General features: G+C 37.2%; 1 protein-coding gene across 3 annotated transcripts in view; it reads right to left on the bottom strand.

Annotated features, from left to right (window-relative positions):
* Positions 1–16,857, bottom strand: part of ZFAND3 (zinc finger AN1-type containing 3) — a 382,986-nt gene that overhangs the window by 164,231 nt on the left and 201,898 nt on the right. The window lies entirely within an intron of this gene.

Raw genomic sequence — 16,857 nt, 5'->3', positions numbered from 1 at the left:
CCCAGAGTACACCCTACTCTTGACAAAGGACCCAAAAGTCAAATAACTGGTTGGGAAAATGACCAAAAAAGGGGAAAAAATAAGACTATAGAAGGTTACTTTCCTGGTGAACAGGTATTCTCTACCATTCTTTTGGAGAGAAAGAACAATGTTTACCATCAGAGGAAGACAAAGTCAAGACTTCGGCATCCAAAATTTCCAAAATAAATATGCAGTGGTCCCAGGCCATGGAAGAGCTCAAAAAGAATTTTGAAAATAAAGTAGGAGAGGTGGAGGAAAAAATGAGAAGAGAAATGAGAGTGATGCAAGAAAATCATGAAAAGCAAGTTAACAGCTTGCTAAAGGAGGCTCAAAAAAATGCTGAAGAAAATAACACCTTGAAAAATAGGCTAACTCAATTGGAAAAAGAGGTCCAAAAAGCAAAAGAGGAGAAGGCTTTAAAAAGCAGAATTAGCCAAATGAAAAAGTTGGTTCAAAAGCTCACTGAAGAAAACGGTTCTTTAAAAATTAGAATGTAACAGATGGAAGCTAATGACTTTAAGAGAAACCAAGAAATTACAAAACAAAACCAAAACAATGAAAAAATGGAAGATAATGTAAAATATCTCATTGGAAAAACAACTGACCTGGAAAATAGATCCAGGAGAGACAATTTAAAAATTATGGGACTACCTGAAAGCCATGATCAAAAAAAGAGCTTAAATATCATCTTTCATGAAATTATCAAGGAAAACTGCCCTGAGATTCTAGAATCAGAAGGTAAAATAAATATTGAAAGAATCCACTGATCACCTCCTGAAAGAGATCCAAAAAGAGAACCTCCTAGGAATATTGTAGCCAAATTGCAGAGTTCCCAGGTCAAGGAGAAAATATTGCAAGCAGCTAGAAAGAAACAATTTGAGTATTGTGGAAATACAATCAGGATAACACAAGATCTAGCATCTTTTACATTAAGGGATCGAAGGGCTTGGAATATGATATTCCAGAAGTCAAAAGAACTAGGATTAAACCCAAGAATCACCTAACCAGCAAAACTGATTATAATATTTCAGGGGGAAAAAATGGTTATTCAATGAAATAGAGGACTTTCAAGCATTCTTGATGAAAAGACCAGAACTGAAAAGAAAATCTGACTTTCAAACACAAGAATCAAGAGAAGCATGAAAAGGTTAACAGGAAAGAGAAATCACAAGGAACTTACTAAAGTTGAACTGTTTACATTCCTACATGGAAAGATAGTATTTGTAACTCTTGAAACTTTTCTCAGTATCTGAGTAGTTGGAGGGATTACACACACACACACACACACACACACACACACACACACACACACACACACACACACACACACACACAGAAAGAGAGACACACAGAGAGAGACAGAGAGACACAGAGCATAGGGTGAGTTGAATAGGAAGGGATCATATCTAAAAAAATAAAATTAAGGGGTGAGAGGAATATACTGGAAGGAGAAAGGGAGAAAAAGAATGGAAATTATCTCTCACAGAAAAGGCAAGAAAAAGTTTTTCCAGTGGAGGGGGAAAAGGGAGGTGAGAGGGGAAAAGTGAAGCTTACTCTCATCACATCTCGCTCAAGGAAGGAATAACACACACTCAATTTGGTATGAAAATCTATCTTACACTACAGGAAAGTAGAGGAGAAGGGGATAAGCAGGGTGGGGGAAGGGATGATGGAAGGGAGGGCATATGGGAGGAGGGAGCAATTAGAAGTAAACACTCTTGGGGAGGGACAAGGTCAAAAGAAAGAATATTAAAAATGAGGGGCAGGATAGGATGGAGGGAAATATAGTTTGTTTTACACAACATGACTATTATGGAAATCATTTGCAAAACTACACATATATAGCCTATATTGAATTGCTTGCCTTCTCAGTGGGGTGGAGGTAGGAAGAGAAGTTGGAACTCAAAAGTTTTAGGAACAAATGTTGAGAATTGTTTTTGCATACAACTGGGAAATAAGAAATATAGGTAATGGGGTATAGAAATTCATCTTGCCCTACAGGACAAGAGAGAAAATGGGGAAAATGGAAGGGAAGGATGTTGGAAGGAGGGCACATTGGTGAAAGAGGCAATCAGAATGCAAGGCATTTTGGTGTGGGAGGAGGGGAGAGATGGGGAGAAAATTTTGAACTCAAAATTTTGTGGAAATGAATGTTGAAAACTAAAAATTAATTAATTAATTAATTAAAAAATACTTATAGCAGCTCTTTTTGTGGTGGCCAAGAATTGGAAATTGGGAGAATGCCCATCAATTGGGGAATGGCTAAACAAGTCTGACATGTGAATGTAATGGAATACTATTGTGCTATAAGAAATTACAAACAGGTGGACTTCAGAAAAACCTGGAAAGATTTATATGAACTCATGCTGAATGAAGTGAGCAGAACCAGGAGAACATTATATACACGGTAACTGCCAGAGTGTGTGAGGACTAAGTTTGATAGACTTAGTCCTTCACAGCAATGCAAGGACCTAAAACATTTCCAAAGGACTCATGATGCAAAATACCATCCACATCCAGGAAAGAACCATGGAGTTGGAACGAAGAATGAAGCCGATTGTTTTCTCTTTTGTTAGACAGAAATTGTAGGCAGAAATATTAAATGGTTCCTTACAGATCATAAGGCCAAAAAAATGTAAGCTTAAATGGAGATTAAATAATGCCATGCAAAAGAATAAACAGGTCAAAGAATAAAATAATAGAAATAATAAATATCTTGAAGAAAAAGATGAGATAACTCACTAAAATGTATATTACTGTAATAACAAAAGTTGTTACAATAGTCCTTAGGCAAGAATATTTCCAAATGTTGAAAGTATTGAGAAAAAGTTAAACACACAGGTAAAAAAAGGGGACTAAGAAGTATCAACAAACTAAAAATCTCAAAACTCAAATGTATTAATTTTGAAAATAAAGAGAGATACAAAATTTAAAACAAAACGCTATTAAGCAAACAACAGACTAGTGTTTTTGTTTGCTTGTTTTAAAGATAAATAAAGCCACAGCATTACAGACAATGAAACAGAAGGAAACTCATGGATCCTATGTAGGCCAAACCAGGCAATATACAGATAAGGAAACTATTACTTAATTTTTTAAGAAATAAAAAGACTAAATTAATCAAGATAAAAAATAAATAGTGCCTCATAATTAATGGAGAATAAATTTCTAAATTCTCCAGCCACTTAAAAGTAAATTCTATAGTTTGAACTTTAATATTCAGGTCTTATATTCAGTTTAAGCTTACTGTGGATTATAGTGAAAGATGTTACTATAAACAATCTCTGTCAATTGTTTTCTTGTTATTTCAGAAGTTCTTGTACTATAATAAAAAACAAGTTCTTTATGTTTTCAGGTACATCAAACACTGTTGTTTCTGATTCTTCCTGATCTACTCTGTTCTATTGATCTACTTTTCTGTTTTTAACTAGTACTAAAGAGTCCTGATGACTACTGCTTTATAATACAACCTGAAGTTTGATAGTGTTATTCCTCCTTTGTTCCCACTTTCCCCTCATTTTTTCTTTTAGGATTCCAGAGGTCTTTTGTTCCTTCAATTAATCTTGGTATTATTTTATTTAGCTCTAAAAAGTAAGTGGCAGTATGATTGGTATAACAATAAATCTGCAAATTTATTTATGTAGGATCATTCTTTTAAAAACAAACTGGCATGGCCCTGCCATGAGCACTGGTGCCAGTTATTTCAATCATGCTTTACTTTGTTAAGAAGTGTTTTTAAAATTATGACTACAGACTGGGGTGCGGAGCCAAGATGGCGGAGTAGAAAGATGCACATACACATAGCTCCGAACCCACAACACATAGAACGGCTACAAGGAAGTAATTCACGGCGAATTCTGCACCCAGAGGCCACGGAACATTGGAGCGAGGGAGATTTCTGTTCCGGAGAGACCTGCAAACCTCTCACGGGGGGTCCTTCGCGCTGCGGACTGGGCGCCGGGACTGGGAGCTGAGTGCAGCCCTGCAGCGGCCGCGGCACCGAGAGGAAAAGATCTGAGCGGGCTTCAGGGACGGGATCTCCAGCGGCCACGTGGGTCCCTCCACCCACAGAAGGACCTGCAAACCTCTTGCAAAAGGTCCGTCGCGCTGCGGCCGCGGAGCCCAGCCCAGACCTGTTGCGGCCGCGGCTGCGGCACCGAGAGAAACAGATTCGAACAGGCTTCAGGGACGGGATCACCAGCGGCCACACAAGTACCTCCACCCACAGGTGACGGGGGTCGGTGAGAGAGTCTCTTTGGCAGGTCGAGAGGGGAGTGAGGTGCCCCCATAATTCAGGACCCCTGGGAGGTAGAAGCTGAGAGGCGGCTGCAGACAGGGGCTCCCCAAGCAGGCGGGAGCCTGAATCCATTGTGGAAGATCTGTGCATAAACCCCCTGAGGGAACTGAGCCTGAGAGGCGGCCCTGCCCCAACCTGACCACCTGAACTTAATCTCACACTGAATAGCAGCCCTGCCCCCGCCAAAAGCCCTAAGGCTGGAAGCAGCATTTGAATCTCAGACCCCAAACGCTGGCTGGGAGGATCAGGAGGCGAGGTGGGTGTGAGGAGAATATTCAGAGGTCAAGTCACTGGCTGGGGAGAATGCCCAGAAAAGGGAAAAGAAATAAGACAACAGAAGGTTACTTTCTTGGAGAGCAGACATTTCCTCCCTTCCTTTCTGATGAGGAAGAACAATGCTTACCATCAGGCAAAGACACAGAAATCAAGGCTTCTGTGTCCCAGCCCACCCAATGGGCTCAGGCCATGGAAGAGCTCAAAAAGAATTTTGAAAATCAAGTTAGAGAGGTGGAGGAAAAACTGGGAAGAGAAATGAGATGAAAGAAAAGCATGAAAAGCAGATCAGCTCCCTGCTAAAGGAGACCCAAAAAAATGTTGAAGAAATTAACACCTTGAAAACTAGCCTAACTCAATTGGCAAAAGAGGTTCAAAAAGCCAATGAGGAGAAGAATGCTTTCAAAAGCAGAATTAGCCAAATGGAAAAGGAGATTCAAAAGCTCACTGAAGAAAATAGTTCTTTCAAAATTAAAATGGAACAGATGGGGAGGCTAATGACTTTATGAGAAAGCAAGATATCACAGAACAAAGAGAGAAGAATGGAAAAATGGAAGATAATGTCTCATTGGAAAAACAACAGACCTAGAAAATAGATCCAGGAGAGACAATTTAAAAATTATGGGACTACCTGAAAGCCATGATCAAAAGAAGAGCCTAGACATCATCTTTCATGAAATTATCAAGGAAAACTGCCCTGAGATTCTAGAACCAGAGGGTGAAATAAATATTCAAGGAATCCTCAGAACACCGCCTGAAAGAGATCCAAAAAGAGAAACTCCTAGGAACACTGTGGCCAAATTCCAGAGTTCCCAGGTCAAGGAGAAAATATTGCAAGCAACTAGAAAGAAACAATTCAAGTATTGTGGAAATACAATCAGGATAACACAAGATCTAGCAGCCTCTACATTAAGAGATCGAAGGGCATGGAATAGGATATTCCAGAAGTCAAAGGAACTAGGACTAAAACCAAGAATCACCTACCCAGCAAAACTGAGTATAATACTTCAGGGGAAAAATTGGTCTTTCAATGAAATAGAGGATTTTCAAGCATTCTTGATGAAAAGACCAGAGCTGAAAAGAAAATTTGACTTTCAAACACAAGAATGAAGAGAACCATGAAAAGATGAACAGCAAAGAGAAATCATAAGGGACTTACTAAAGCCGAACTGTTTACATTCCTACATGGAAAGACAATATTTGTAACTCTTGAAACATTTCAGTATCTGGGTACTGGGTGGGATTACACATACACACATGCACACACGCACACATACATAGAGACAGAGTGCACAGAGTGAACTGAAGAGGATGGGATCATATCTTTAAAAAAATGAAATCAAGCAGTGAGAGAGAAACATATTGGGAGGAGAAAGGGAGAAACTGAATGGGGAAAATTATCTCTCATAAAAGAGGCAAGCAAAAGACTCATTAGTGGAGGGATAAAGAGGGGAGGTGAGAGGAAAACATGAAGTCTACTCTCATCACATTCCACTAAAGGAAAGAATAAAATGTACAATCATTTTGGTAGGAAAACCTATCTCACAATACAGGAAAGTGGGGGATAAGGGGACAAGCAGGGTGGGGGGGATGATAGAAGGGAGGGCATGGGGAGGACAGTGCAATTCGAGGTTGACATTCATGGGGAGGGATAAGATTAAAAGAGAATAGAAGTAATGGGGGACAGGATAGGATGGAGGGAAATATAGTTAGTCCTATACAACACAACTATTATGGAAGTCATTTGCAAAACTACACAGATTTGGCCTATATTGAATTGCTTGCTTTCCAAAGGGAAGGGGTGGAGAGGGAGGGAGGTAAAGAAGTTGGAACTCAAAGTGTTAGGATCAACTGTCGAGTAATGTTCTTGCCACTAGGAAATAAGAAATACAGGTAAAGGGGTATAGAAAGCTATCTGGCCCTACAGGACAAAAGAGAAGATGGAGACAAGGGCAGAGAGGGATGATAGAAGAGAGAGCAGATTGGTCATAGGGGCAATTAGAATGCTTGGTGTTTGGGGGGGGAGGGGATAAAAGGGGAGAAAATTTGTAACCCAAAATTTTGTGAAAATGAATGTTAAAAGTTAAATAAATAAATTTAATAAAAAAAAAATTATGACTACAAAACTCTTGGATATACTTTGTTACACTGCCAGATATTTTATGCACTTTGGAATTTTTAAACAGAGCTTCCTCCTCTTCTCTCATTTTTCCTCTGGATTTTGTTACTGCAAAATGAAAACTAAATTGATACTTTTTTTGTGAATGTTTTATATTCTGGTACTTTACTAAATTTATTGTCTCAATCTGTTTCTTTGCCGAATCTCTGGGGTTTTCTAAGTAAACCACCATGTTATAAGCAAATAGGAATTTTTTATGTCTTTAATTTCTTCCTCTTTGCACCTTGTTATTGTCAGCATTTATGCAAAAATAATAAAATACAATGACAAAATCATAAAAAAAAACCAAATTGGGGAGGAAAAAATCTTTGTAATATTTCTAATCCAAGTCTGACATGCCAATATTTTAAGAAATTGACATAAACCCATAACAATAAGAGCCATTTGCTAAAAGGCAAATGGTAAAAGGCAAAGTTACCAGAAAAAAAAACATAAAATAAACTGCTTTGAATATCATTCAGAATCAGAGAAATGCAAACTGCTGAAGGACCTGTGGAAAAGCAGGCCCCACTAATTCACTTATGATGGAGGTATGAATTTGTTCCAGCTGTTTTCAAAAGCAATTTAGAATTATGCATGTTATTAACTTGTTCAGACCTTTGGTCCCAGAAGATACTCCCCAAAAGAAGGCTGTTTAGAGCCAGAAGAGACTTATTTTTATAAAACACCTCTTATCAACATTTGGTGAGAGGGGAGTAGGAATGGTAAATGCCTTTTTCTCCCCCCAGTCACTTCGCAATATGCATATCCTCCCCAACTAAATGCTCCCTTGTAATAAAGAAAATCAGTTAAGCAAAACCCTTAATCCATGTCTGCTAACTAAACTAAAAAACCATGTCTGCAAGCATATATATAACATTCCACACCCATATTTCCATACCTCTCCACTGAAAGATAAGCTTTTTTCTTTATTTCTCTGGAAACAAGAATATTTTCATTGCAATTAATTTAAGGTTCTAATGAATCTTATTTGACATAAGAAAAAGCTGGAAATAAAATGTATGCCCAATGACAAGAGGAAATGGTTGAGGAAACCGTGGTAGCAAAACATATGAAATATTGTTATTCAGTTGATTCAGTCATGTCCAACTCTTTGTGACCTTCACTGGGGGTTTTCTTGGCAAAGATACCAGTATGGCTTGCCATTTCCTCCTCTACATTGTTTCACAGATGAGGAAATTGAGGCAGAGTGACTTGCCCAAGGTCTCAGAGATAGATAGATGCGTCTGAGGTTGGTTTTGAACTTAGGTCTCCCTGACTCCAGGCCTGCTGTCTATCCACTGTGCCATCTAGCTACTCTAAAGGGTCATGGCACACAGGAAACATCATTTAACTGTAAGAAATGGGAATAAGAATAATTCAAAGAAATATGAGAATATTTATATGAAATAAGTAAAGAGTTAACAAAATGAAGTTGTAGAGCCAAAAGGATACAGGGTCTACAATTCAACATTCAGAAAAAACAAAATTCAGGTCAAATACAATATTTGTTAATATCACACTGACAAAACGAAAAGATTTTTCTATTGATAATTAACTTACAAAAGTGGAAAAGTAACATGCCACTAATACTTTCATACTTAATACCAGGCATGTCATTTTTTGCAAAAATTTATAATTTTATTTTGAAATAAAAATTTTCATTCTACTATCTCTGTTTTCTTTACTACAGGATACAAAAAATGCACTACATCAATTGACACAGCTTGCCTTGAAGAGGTATTCTTCAATTCTGGTCCTAGAATTGCACCTAGAAATATACTTTGATGTGGGAAGGGTGTTAAGACTTCTTTGGGTGCTTCTTGGAAATTTTTGCAATATCAGCAAGACAGAAAAAATTATGAATAATGTAAATTGTACTTTTTTGAAATTTATATTTCCTAGTTCTAAGATACCAAAGCATACTTCCTGTAGTGGTGCCTGGACAGGAGTTTCCAGAGCAAGTTCCAACCAAATATTCAAAAATAGTTTTTTGAAGATGTGCAAGGCACATCATTCTTCTTCACTGTCCTGAATTATTTCACCAATTAAACATCTGAGCTGTTTAGAAGAAACAAATCGAGACTTCTATTCAACGGGTGAAAAGCATCAGGAGTAATAATGAAGAATGAGTCAATGATCTCCATAAGATCTATGTTTCTTCTTAATAACTCCTACTCTAATATATAAAATTTCAGAATTTCTAGGAGAAAGGCTATTTATTTTTTTCCCACTTTAACAGCAAACTAATTAACCCATGGAGAGAGAGAGCCTATATAGCAAAACAAGAAGAATCCCAAGAATGAAAGGAATAGGTTCACTAATGATAACAACCAAGTTCATGTGAAATCTAGAAATCTCTCAGAACTGTCATAACATATATAAACTGGCATGATAAATAAGGAAATGCTTCAAGTAAATGTGTGATTAATTAATAATGTAATTTGTATAAGGAAAAACAAATCACTTTTTAAAAAGGGTCACAGCTATAAGGCATAAGTGATTTCTAAAACTGGCCAACATTTTTCTCTGACTTCTTTACTGATTCTTTTCTATGGAGAAAAACATTAAAGGGCCAAAATTATATGAGCAAGTAGAATTACTATTCCAATTATTTTAAATGTTTTAAAAATCAATTTCTGTTTCAAGTGTAGGAATTCTTTTTGATCTTTCTACACAAGTAGTGAACAGCTTCTGCTTGGTAACATGACATTTTTATCGTGGGGAGAAGAAAAACCTTTTAAATTTAAACATTCTTTTCTTGGCAAGATAAAATGTTTCCTATTTGTCTTTGCTGAAAAGTCAGCTGTGTTTCAAAAGAATCAGATTGTTGGTTCCAAAAACTAAAATGCTGCTCTTAAGAATGTAATTCTTTAAAAAAGTGGAAGAGACTTTTTTGCTAAAAAACATTCTAACAGAATCTGTATCTTTTCAAAAAAGAAAAATATACTTACTTTTTCTTTCACACACAAAGACACATATAAGACCTTCCCTATGTAACTTAAAAAATAAACTATGAGGGTGGAGCCAAGATGACAGAGTAACAGCACACACTATCTAAAGCACTGCCCCCAAGACGAGTCAAATACCTGTAAAAAAAAATGGCTTTAAACAATATCAGGAGCTGTAGAACCCACAGAATGACGGAGTAAAACAAATCTCCAGTCCAAGAAAGCCTGGAAAGTCATCAGGAAGTGTCTATCACACCATGCAGGGGGCAGAGCACAGTTCCGTGTGGGCTGGGCCAGCACAGACAGGACCCGAACAGGTCTTGGGGAGACTTAATCTCTCACACCTGTGGCAGTTTCCAGACTTCAGGACCCCAAAACACTGAGGACAAATTGGAAGGTCAGTGGAAAAAGCCTGTGGGACCAGCGTGGGAGAGTGGAGTGATCCAGTCCCAGCCCCAGAGGGAGAAGCAGGGGAGGAACCTGCAGCAGCCACAGTAGCAGCAGGGGCAGAGACAGCGACTGTTTCTTGAGCTCTAGGGCCCAGAGATTATGAGAGAATCCAGCAGCCCAACAGTACATCCCCTACTCCCGCTGGAAGCAGAGATCTACCCTGATAAAGAGCTCGAAAGTCAAGTAAATGATGAGGGAAATGGGCAAAAACTGAAAAAAAGAATCAGACCATATAGAAACTTACTTTGGAGAAAAGGAAAATCAAAACATGCAAAAAGAAGGCAACAGAATCAAAACTCCTACATCCAAAGGCTCCAAGAAAAATATGAATTGGTCTCAGGCCATGGAAGAGATGAAAAAGAATTTTGAAAATCAAGTAAGAGAAAAAGGGAAAATCAGTAAGAGAAATGAGAGTGATGCAAGAAAATCATGAAAAACAAGTCAACTGCTTGCTAAAGGAGACCCAAAAAATGCTGAAGAAAATAGACCTTTAAAAATAGACTAACCCAAATGGCAAAAGAGGTCCAAAAAGTCAATGAGGAGAAGAATGATTTAAAAAGCAGAACTGGAACCAGGAGAACTTTGTGCACAGCAACGACCACAGTGTGCGAGAGTTTTTTCTGGTAGACTTGGAATTTTGTAATAACGCAAGAACTTCTTAAAAAAAAATAATAAAATCCCAATGGTGGTTCTCTAAGGCAAAATGCCTTCCACACTCAGAGAAAGAAATATGGAAGTCATTCGCAGAATGTAGCAGATCATGTTTGTGTATGTGTATGTTTTTGTGTATCATGTTTTGATTTGTTATATGATTTCTTCCATTTATTTTAGTCCGACTACATAGCATGACTATAGTGAAAATATACTCAATAGGAAAGTATATGTAGAACCTATACAGAACTGTATGCAGTCGTGGGGAGGGAGGGGGGTAATGGGGGGTAGGATAAAAATCTCAATTGTATGGCAGTGATTGTTAAACATTAAAAAATAATTTTTTTTTTTAAAAAAAAAGCAGAATTGGCCAGATAGAAAAGGGGTCCAAAAGCTCACTGAAGAAAAGAATTCCTTAAATATTAGAATGGAGCAAATGAAAGCTAATGACTTCATGAAAATTCAAGAAATTGTTAAACAAAACCAAAGGAATGAAAAAACAATAGACAATGTGAAATATCTCACTGTAAATGAGGGCAGGGATAGTAAGGAGGGCAAATGGGAGGAGGGCATAATTAGAAGTAAATACTTTTGAGGAGGGATAGGGTCAAAAAAGAGTATAGAATAAATGGGGGCAGGATAGGATGGAGGGAAATATAGTTAGTTTTCCACAATATGACTATTATGGAAGTCTTTTGCATAACTACACACATATAACGTATATCGAATTGCTTGCCTTCTCAGTGGACATGGGTGGGGAAGGAGGAAGAGAGAAAAGTTGGAACTCAGTTTTAAAAATGAAGACTAAAAATTGTTTTTACATGCAACTGAGAAATAAGATACATAGGCAATAGGGTAAAGAAATCTATCTTGTCCTCCAAGAAAATAGAAGGGATGTGGAAAGAAAAGGGAGGGCACATTGGGGGAAGAGGAAATCAGAATGCATGGTGTCTTGGGGTGGTGAGAAGGAAGAGATGGGGAGAAAATCTGGAATTCAACATCTTGTGGAAATGAATGTTGAAAACTAAAAATAATTAAACAAATTACAATTAAAGAAAAAAAGACCTAGAGCATATTGAGTAGATCCTCTGTGGAAAATTTAGGAAAAGACATGGACAAGAGTCATATGAGATGGACAGATATGGATGGGTTACGATTTGCCTCGTTGGAAGAAATATCCACCACCACATCAATGAGATCATTTTATACTTAAGAAAATTTCAAAGCATGGGAGGCTTATTGTTGGGTTGCATATACATAATAAATTCAAGAATGTGGACCAGAAAAAAAAAATTAAAATAATTTGCATGGTTACAAGAAGATTCAGTAGGGTACTTGCAATACATTTTTTTTTCCTTTCTGAAGTGCACTTATATGTGAATTATAATTTGGTTTGATTAAACTCTAAAAACACACATATGCACAAACATCTCTCACAGTTGCCCCAGAATCACAGGATTTAAGAGCTTAGGAGCTACCTTCCTCAAGATTATCTACTCTGAATACTTTAATTTTATCGAAAAGGTAATTAAAGTTAAGTGAGAAATTTACCCAAAGTCACACATCTAGTTTCTATAGTAGAGCTGACATGACAGCACAGGCCTCTTAATCTTCAATCCTGTGGTCTCTCCACAACTGCCTTAAAGTCAATCATAACACCATCTCTAGATAAGTAATTTTATTTGCCTGTTATTATACCTACTACCACCAAAATATAGAAACAATAAACCAAATAAATCATCTCATTGGTTTTAAATGACTGAATTTATAATATTACAAAGAGGACAGGAAACAATGACATTAAGGATCTTCAAATAAAAACCAATCTCAGTGAATGACCAGAAAAGAGAAGAAAGGCACAGAAGTCTTCTTACCTACTCTGGACAATCAAGAGAATTATTAATAGATTTAATGTTTCCCTAGTAGTGAAAAAGCTGGCCAAACTGACCGTGGAATGCTAACATAGGAAGACTAGTAATCAGCAGCTACCTTAGACCCAAGGGCTTAGACCCACACTCTAGGTCCCTTAAATAGGAATAGGTGGTGATAGTAAAAGGTCAAACTATAATTTGTAGGCCACCTTTAAAAACCAAACAATCTAGATTATGATACTACTTGATTTCAAAAGCCACTAGATCAGAAATATTCCTACTTGTTTTATATATAAAGGTATATGTAAGAATGAATATAACTGCATTTTGTTTTGCTCCCACAAATGTTCTTGAGGAATAGTAGAGCTTCTAGACTGAGGAGCGTGTGATAAGCATGCATAACTTGTTTTGCAAGGATGATGGTGAAGCACATTCTGGCTTCAGGTGAAACTAGAAAAGTGGGGATGTGACAAACAATCTTAGACCCTAGGGGTCATTCCCTGGTCACAAGTATCCTTACTACTACATCTGCATAATTAACCTCATGCATAAGGGAGCAATGTAGGATAATGAAGAGTGAAACCCTGAGGAGTCTGATCCAGTCCTAACTCTGAAGGGAAGGTAGAACTATTTAAACTCACTCTTGCGTCTGTATCAATGTGGGGTGTTCCTAGTGAGCACTACACCTACTTCCTTGTGAGAAGCCTTCCTCTGCCCACTCTCTTTCTGAGTTGTTTCAGTGATAATGAGTCTATCATGTGGGTCTTCCAGAGGGTACGCTACCAGGGAAGCAGAGGGACAGAGAAAGCTAGTCCGGGCTAACTTCCTGATCTTGCCAAGGAAGTCTTATGAACCTTGTGAGAAATGAGCCCCCAAAAACTCCCCAACTGTGAGAAACATGCTCACCTCAAACAAAGAACAACACTTGTGAAATCAGGAAAGCTTTTATTAATTTTTACGTTCATTCCCCTTAAATGAATGAGTAGCTTCCAAGAAAGGCTACAGACCAATGCAAACCCTTTATACTATTCTAGGTTTGAACTTCCCTCTACATCATCTATTGGTCACGTGACTTCATGTTCTCTCAGACAGGCTTTCCCTCAAACAGCTCCTCAAGCCTGCGCACAAGTTTCTGACCTTTTACCTGACCATGCTAGGTCACAACTCTGATTAACTGCTGTCACTTAAAGCTGGGAGGAGTCTTAACCCTGTGGAAACAGAACTCCTACCTTTGTTTCCCACAAACTCCATAAGCATGTTTCTCACATATAGATCTGTCATAACCAAAAGATTAATGTTGAGATGTATAAATTTCCATCTGAATCATGTTTTTCTAACTAATAGCTATCATAAACTGCCACTTCAACTTCCTAAAAGCAACAATCAGAACTGCTCCACTCATCTACCCATTTAACTCATTCAGGAAACTGAGTGTATATAAAAAGCCCTGTTCTATCCCTTCCCAATGCTAGGATGAGGGAAACTGTTGGCACCGGTTACCATATGGTTACCATTTATCCACCAAGAATTTGAATGATGGTCCCACTGTTGCCTGCAGGGTCAAGAAAGGGAAGGATGGCAGTTGGCCACATTACAAAAGAGTTTTCCTACTTCCTCCTAAAACCCTTCTTCTCCTCCTTTCTACTAATCACATCTTAGTTCCTGGTCATTCCTAAATTTTAGTACCACAGAAATGGGGGTAGGGGGGAAGAGGAAGGGAAGGGGAAGAGAGAGAGACCATTGGTCTAAATTGCAGGGTAAAATAAATATCTACAAAAACCAATGTGGTATGCTTTTCTATTCCCCTCCATCCCAAGAATGCAGTAGTAGACAATGTTCAGTGACTTTCACTGTCAAGTCATTAATCTTTTTCATATTACTTATCTCAGCTAGGATAATGTCTGATCTAATCTAACAGATTTTCATTTCAAAACCAATTGTAAAGCTCAGCAGGGCGCTATATGCAAATTTAATGAGAGCTTCTTGCCCCAAGACTCATCCAATACTCACTTGTTCAGATTTACTGAATTTATTGGTTGAGGGTCTGAAATGAAGCAAAAGCAGGATAAACAAAAGAATTTTAAATTGACATTCCTTTTTCCTTAAGTTACTTCCTCATACAAATATATATGTACTCTCTGTAGAATGTGACCTAATTCATCATAGAATTTCTGTTTACCCTTAGTAATCCTTGGAACCAGCTCTATGAAACTCTTTTACTGACACTTTTACATTGTACCATTGGCTCTTAGTAATTAATGCAAAGCAAGAGAGCAATCCTGTAAACTAGCTGACAGCCCTTTAATGGGAGAGGTAGAAAGTAGTGGACATGTCCTGGCAGTGCACTTAATGGATACACAAACACCCACAGTCATCAGCCTGAAGTGATACTGGCAGAAAATTAACTTAGAGATACAAAGCTCATTTAGTGAGGAGACCAGAGGCAATCTGGGTAATATCAAACTCAAATGGAGAAAGGGACAAAGTGGGAAGATCTGTCTCTTGAGTTCTTCAAGGCAAAGGCCTGTTTTAAATTTCACATGTCACTTTAGCTTTCCTGAATTAGTGCACAAACTAGCAGTTATTTTCACTTTGTAAAGTAAATGTTATTATATGATAATGATTTTAAAGATTCATCAGATAAAACTGATCAAAGACACTAGTTGTTAATTTCTTCATATAATTCTTCCAAAATTTAATCAGATAATTTAACTATCAACCTATTTTAAATTTTAATCATTGCCACAACCAATCAGTAAAATTTACAAAGTATGTCTAATAGTCTATAAAAGCTGTTTTAATAGTCTCACATTTTAAATGTTCTAATAAAATTTTTTTAAAGATTCAGAACTAGAAGAAATCAGAAGGATCATGTAAATTCAGTGAAACTGAAGCATAAGGAACCTGAGACTCCAGAAGGTGACAAGATTACCTCAGAATTAAGTATCATAGCTGATAGTAGAACCTAGCTTCTCTGAAAGACTCTAAATTCAGAGTTCTTTTGGTAGAATGTAAAGTCCTTGGGATCAGGGATCATTTCATTTTCATCTATCACCCAATTTTAACACTCACCCAAAAGGTAGCACTATAATTAATAAATACTTGCAAAATTGAACATCTATTACACAATAGGGAACTAGAACAGATCAATTAGAATAGATACTCCTTCCCCAACAAATAACCCCAAACACCAACCATTTGCTCACAGCTCTGTTTTGACCATTATGGATTTCCTTGTAATGTACTTCAGATTATTAAAACTAACTTGGCAATGAATTTATGTTAGTGGGTAACAAACAAATAAATAACATTTTCTTTTTAAAACAATAAAGTTACTACTTATGTATTCTCATGAGGTTTGCAAAGTACTTTACAAATATTATCTCATTTGATTCTCACAGAAAACCCTAGGACTATTACAACTTGCTTTTACTAATGAATTCAATTTTCAAGTAACATGAGTTGACATATTCTATACCTGATGTTCTCTCTAAAATCCCTTCTAACCTAAAACTTTGAAGCTAAAGAAGAAGCTGCTTAATATAATTTTCCTGTTTAAAAAAAAAAATCTGTTCCATTTTAAAATCTTCCAGAAACATCCTAAAGAATATGAAAGCCAAACTTCTCAATAACTTCTATGAATTATTTGATCTTGTATCCTAACATAGCAAAGTCTCTCATGAGGCTTCTTAGTCATACCTTATGTATCTAATGCTTCACAGTTGTGTGGAGGTGATCCTAGATTCTCAAAGGCAGCATCACAAAGAGCACAAGCTCTGGAAGGTTTCATTATGGCTTTGAACACAAGACTGACAACAGATTAAATAACTGCTTTGTGAGATCAAACAAGGTAAGTATGGGGAGACTCATCTGTAGTAGAAAGGAAGAGCAACCCGGGGAAATAAATACAAAATGGCCCTTAATCCTGTACTGTCATCTTCTGCTTTTGTAACAATGGCAATGGCAGTGGCAGAAAAAAAAAAACTGTCTAAAAAAGTTAACATCTGCTGATACTCTAACGGGAGAGCCTTTTCCAATGATCAAATGGATACAGTACAGGGGAAATGAATTGAAATAATCTTGATATTCTTGATAAAAACAAAATCAGAAGATAAAAGGTAAGTGGAACAATGGTTCACAAGAGGCAAAGAAAGGCGATGGTAAAGTTGGTTTTATCTTGCATCC

The sequence above is a fragment of the Notamacropus eugenii genome, chromosome 2 (genome assembly GCF_028372415.1).
Source record: "Notamacropus eugenii isolate mMacEug1 chromosome 2, mMacEug1.pri_v2, whole genome shotgun sequence".
Taxonomy (NCBI): Eukaryota; Metazoa; Chordata; class Mammalia; order Diprotodontia; family Macropodidae; genus Notamacropus; species Notamacropus eugenii.
This window is presented reverse-complemented; position numbering and strand designations above follow the sequence as displayed.